The following is a 6,000-nucleotide window of genomic DNA, read 5'->3' on the forward strand; positions in this document are numbered from 1 at the left end:
AATTCTACAGAGGAATTATTGAGTCTGTCATTTGCACCTCTATAACTGTCTGGTTCGGTTCTGCAACCCAACAAGAAAAACACAGACTTCAGAGGATAATTAGAACTGCAGAAAAAATAATTGCTACCAACCTGCCTTCCATTGAGGACCTGTATACTGCATGAATCAAGAAGAGGGCCGTGAAAATATTTGCAGATCCCTCGCATCCTGGACATAAACTGTTTCAACTCCTACCCTCAAAACGATGCTATAGAGCACTGCACACCAGAACAACTAGACACAAGAACAGTTTTTTCCCGAAGGCCATCACTCTGCTAAACAAATAATTCCCTTAACACTGTCAGACTATTTACTGAATCTGCACTACTATTAATTGTTTCATAGTTCCCATCACCAATCTCTTTCCATTTATGACTGTATGACTATAACTTGTTGCTGGCAATCCTTATGATTTATATTGATATATTGATCATCAATTGTGTTGTAAATGTTGTACCTTGATGAATGTATCTTTTCTTTTATGTACACTGAGAGCATATGCACCAAGACAAATTCCTTGTGTGTCCAATCACACTTGGCCAATAAAAAAAAATTCTATTCTAATTCTATTCTATTCTATTGTTCTTCATCCATAGTAAGGTAAATGTAAAGGTACCACTCACACATATGTGCTAGTCATTCTCAGCTCTAGGGGGGCAGTGCTCATCTCCGTTTCAAAGCCGAAGAGCCAGCACTGTCCGAAGACGTCTCTGTGGTCATGTGGCCAGCATGACCAAACACCAAAGGCACACAGAATGCTGTTAGCTTCCTACCAAAGGTGGTCCCTATTTTTTCTACTTGCATTTTTATGTGCTTTCAAACTGCTAGGTTGGCAGAAACTGGGACATGTAACAGCAGTTCACCCCATTACTAGGGGTAAGTCATAGTAAGTCACCACTACTGTAAAACGTCCCTGTTCACCAGATGTATTAGAGGTACAAAATTTCATTGTTTCCAAATCAATTGAATTTGTGAGCATCTGATTCCTATTTAAATTTGTTGGCTTTAACAGAACTTTGTTGTTAATCTCAGTAATGTACAGCTGTGGTTGTTTCAAAGCTGATTCAAAAGAGATTTTTCACCATATGTGAGAGTGTGAACACAGGATACAGCAATTCTTTAAAGTGACATATTTCTTTTTATGCTTCTGAGCTACTACTTAAAGCTGCCACATCTTTGACTTTTTAAATCAGCCATATCTGTCTTCAGTCTGGCATGGAAGTGGGGGGAGGAGAGAAATTGCTTTAAAAAGGTGCTGTTTTGCTTGTGCTTTCACAGAAACTGATACATGAACAACTGTAATATATTTACTGAGGTATAATAATACTGAAAAGGAAACTGTTTCCATGCAAAGGACTATAACTTCTATAACTTCACCCTAAACGATATATATGAATTAGTTCCCAGAGTCTTACATTTCAAATTTAAAGTCTTTTGCCATTTTTAAGGAGTTGGAAATATTTTTAAGTGAATACCGCATTAACAGTTGTATATTACTTTTTCCAGTAGTGGACATGCATATAAAATGTTAATGCCTCATGAAACCTCTCAGGTTAGTAAGGATTCAACATTCTGATATGAAATTTTGTAACTTTAAGTTTTCTCACACAAGATCTGGTGACATTAGTACTTTGGGATGAAAGCTCATTAAACTTAAATGTCCCAAGAGATCTCATGCGCTCTTATATATCTTATGAAATTTCCATTTGTTTAACTATTTATGTTTCAGGAAACTGTGAATCTCTTGAAAGCTACTTTCAGTTCTTACAAGCAATTACAATAATATCTAATATTATTCAGTATTTGAGTTTTTTAACTTATATTCTGGTTATTTTTACTGTATGCCTCCCAGAATCATTGTGGAGGGGCAACCTTATACATTGCATTTGTCTTGACAGGCAAAAACTTTTCCAGGCTAAAGTTCTTCCTTATGGAGAAGAAGCTGGGGAAATTTTGTATTCAGAACATGGCCTCTACCACCAATCTAAGCTCCGCAAAGAGCAGAATTTGGTAAATAGAGATAGTGATGTGAAGTATAGTGCAGTAAATTATTCCAATGCTCATTTCAAGTTGATTAAAAATACATCATTAAAGTGCTTTCTTGTCCAGAAACTTGCTGGATAATATACTTCATTATTAAGAGCTCTAAATATATATATTGCAGCTTCAAGCACAACAGAACTGAGGAGAGTGCAAGAAATGTAGGCCCTTCATTCCTTTTTATCCTTTGGAAGGAGGAGGAGGAGGAGGAGGAGGAGGAGGAGGAGGAGGAGGAGGAGGAGGAGGAGGAGGAGGAGGAGGAGGAGAAGAAGAAGAAGAAGAAGAAGAAGAAGAAGAAGAAGAAGAAGAAGAAGAAGAAGAAGAAGAAGAAGAAGAAGAAGAAGAAGAAGAAGAAGAAGAAGAAGAAGAAAACAGGATCTCAGCATTAACAAGATGTTTAGCACTCCAACTAGAACATGGAGGCAATAAGGGATAACTAAAGAATGGATCCTTTCAAACTAGGATATAGATAACTTATCTATGCATTTTTAAAGTAAAATTAATTAATAAAATAGAATTATAAACAGCCATTATGCAAAAAGTGACTCTGGGTAGCACACAACAAAGGTTATAAAATAGTCAATCTTCCCATGCTTTTGTTTCCCTGCCAAGAAAGGTTGTACCAAAATCACACTATTCCAAAGTTGGGATGTTATGCTAGTTAGAATGTTCAGTTGTTTCAGCCTAATTATATGCCTGTTTTCTATTCAGGTCACATCTACCTCATTGACACCTGCCAGTGACATCCCTCAAAGTAATCCAACCTAGCAGAAAAACAAATTCAGAGACTGGGGATCAGAAAGCAAAAGAGTTATGTGACTTAGGATGGATAGTTGATATCCATTAAGCCAGTCCAAGCACCTTCATATTTCTACTGCTCCAAGCTCCTCTACTAACAATTACATATTTACCATGACCAGAACCCTGTTTAATATGGGAACACATAAACCCTAACTCTCGGAGCATAAACATATGCTTCAGAAGGTGGTTTTATATAGATGCCAGAAATGATTAATGTTGATTATGCTGGTATCCTTTTTTTAATCATGCTTTGTAAGAATAGATTATAAAAGCATGAGAATTACTCAGCTGACTCCTCAGACATTCTTTGACACCACCACCCTTAAGTTTACCAAAGCTTTATTTTAGTTCCATTTGACAAGCAAACTTGCAACATATTTGTATGGAAAGAGATTCAATTGATGTACACGAATACAACAAAATTCCATCATTTAATAATCAGCTCAGCTTCAGAGAAAAACAAGGTTTTTTAGAATTGAGAGAGGGAGCATTTTCCCTCTTCACATTTTCCACATTAAGAGAAACTGTTAATATGTTCTTTCATTCTCTTTTTATTGCAAAGTGTCTCAGATATTGTTAACTTTTTATCAAATATCTACCTCAGTCACAAGACTCCTTTCTTTATCATGCTTCATCCACATCTATTCATGTCCTATGACCCAAAATAAATAAGCAGTTGTCATCCAGATACTGAGGACTTTTCACACCAGCCTGCTGAACAGAGTCAGGCAGAAGTAGCAGCATCTGTTTTAATTTCAGTGTGTGTCAATTGCTATGCTAGACTACATGGGAAAATGCCTGAACTTGCTTTACAAAATTTACTAATGAGGGACAAGCCATAGAGGCCAGAGCAAATGTTCGTGTTACCATAGGAGGATGTCTTCTGATTCCAGTTCAGACACTTGTAGATTATTAATTACAGCTCAACTGAAATGGGCTGCATATTTAGTGGTGTTTTGGGATTGATGATATGTTAAAATTTATTTATTTATTTATTTATTTATTTTGTCATAACAATATATGTAGGTATCATACAAAAAGATTATATAATATATAAACACATATATGGGTAAATATAAGGAGGTATAAGCATATATGTATATAGGAAGAAGAAAAGAAAAACAATAGGACAGGAACGGTAGGCACGTTTTGTGCGCTTATGCACGCCCCTTATGGTCTCCTTAGGAATGGGGTGAGGTCAATAGTAGACAGTTTTTGGTTGAAGATTTTAGGATTATGGGAAGAGACCACAGAGTCAGGTAAAGTATTCCAAGCACTGATGATTCTGTTACAGAAGTCATATTTTCTGCAATCTAGATTAAAGCGGTTGACATTAAGTTTAAATCTATTGGTTGCTCTAGTATTATTGCAATTGAAGCTGAAGTAGTCTTTAACAGGAAGGACATTACAATAGATGATTCTGTGAGTTAAACTTAGGTCTTGTCGTAGGCGACGGAGTTCCAAATTTTCTAAGCCTAGGATTTCAAGTCTGGTGGGATAAGGTATTTTGTTGTTTTCAGAGGAATGGAGAACTCTTCTTGTAAAATATTTCTGGACACGTTCAATTGTATTGATGTCAGAGATGTGGTGAGGGTTCCAAACAGGCGAGCTGTATTCTAGAATTGGTCTAGCAAATGTTTTATATGCTCTGGTTAGTAGTGTGGTGTTTTTGGAAAAGAAGCTACACAAGATTAGGTTTACAACTCTTAGAGCTTTTTTTGCGATGTAGTTGCAGTGGGCTTTGGCACTTAGATCATCTGACATGAAAACTCCAAGGTCTTTAACGGGAATGGGGTCATCTGTAAGGTAATGTCCATCTAGTATGTACTTAGTGTTTGGGTTCTTTTTTCCTATATGTAAGACTGAGCATTTGCTGGTTGAGATTTGGAGTTGCCAAGTTTTAGACCAAGCAGTTAGATGATCAAGGTCTTTTTGAACGATGGATGTATTGTCTGTGGTGTTAAATAGTTTGACATTGTCAGCAAAGAGAACACAATTACTTGAGATATGGTCACAAAGATCATTAATGTATAGTATGAAGAGTATGAAGAGTGTTGGTATAGTTTAATTTAATTAGTTTAATTAAATTAAATTAATTAATTTAATTAATTAATTGAGTTATAATTTAACTCAACAGTTTTCATCATCTGTAAAAAAAAATACTTTATCTCCCCCCCCCCTTCAATCTTATTTTCAAGATGTTAGAGCATTACTTTCAAATCCCCTGTTGGTAGTGGGATAGGAATTTGTTGGAGTTGGTATAGGATGCTACTACAGCTGATGCTGTTGTTTGTTCATTTATTTATTTATTTATTTATTTATTTATTTATTTATTTATTTATTTATTTATTTCGATTTTTATACCGCCCTTCTCCCGAAGGACTCAGGGCAGTGTACAGCCAAGTAAAAATACTATATATCTGTTCATCTGAACCATTGTTCATCTGAACCATTGAAATTTCTGCTCGTGTTGCTTTCCATTGCGACATGATAGAATAGGCTGGATGCCTATTCTTCCCCAAACAAGGAGTTTTCTCCTAATGCCTTCCCTTGGGATTTAATTGAAACATGGGAAATCAGGGAAGCTGTGGCTCAGTGGAGAGAAATTGTACAAGAAATTCACAGCTGTCACCTAAATCCTCTCAGAACATCTATTGACTAAATAGCAGAACACATTTTTCATGAGTGCTTCCCTCAAATTCATTTCTTTGAAAGAAATTTCAAAAGCATGTTCTTTTTTTCATCAATAGAATGAAATCTATCTTCACCAGAACTATTCACTCATTATTAACTATTCATTGTGCATAGTTATTTCAGGATTTGAGCAAAAGTCTTCCAATGCAGCCTGACAGGCAAAATTAATCATGTCTATCTGATGGCCTGGGCATGAGGGACACATTTCTCCTTTCCCCTATTCAAAGTAGGAGCAATATGATGATTTTCTCAGCTGCCATGAGCATAGTCACATGGTTGAATCTGACTGATTATAATGCCCAGTGACATTTTTGCATTTTTTCATATATCTAACTATCTGGGATCATTCGGTGGTAAGTTCTACAAATGGTGGCCAAATATACTGTACATTAAAATGTTACAGAAGGGTACCTAAGATAGAGTGGT

The sequence above is a fragment of the Ahaetulla prasina genome, chromosome 1, assembly GCF_028640845.1.
Source record: "Ahaetulla prasina isolate Xishuangbanna chromosome 1, ASM2864084v1, whole genome shotgun sequence".
Classification (NCBI taxonomy): domain Eukaryota; kingdom Metazoa; phylum Chordata; class Lepidosauria; order Squamata; family Colubridae; genus Ahaetulla; species Ahaetulla prasina.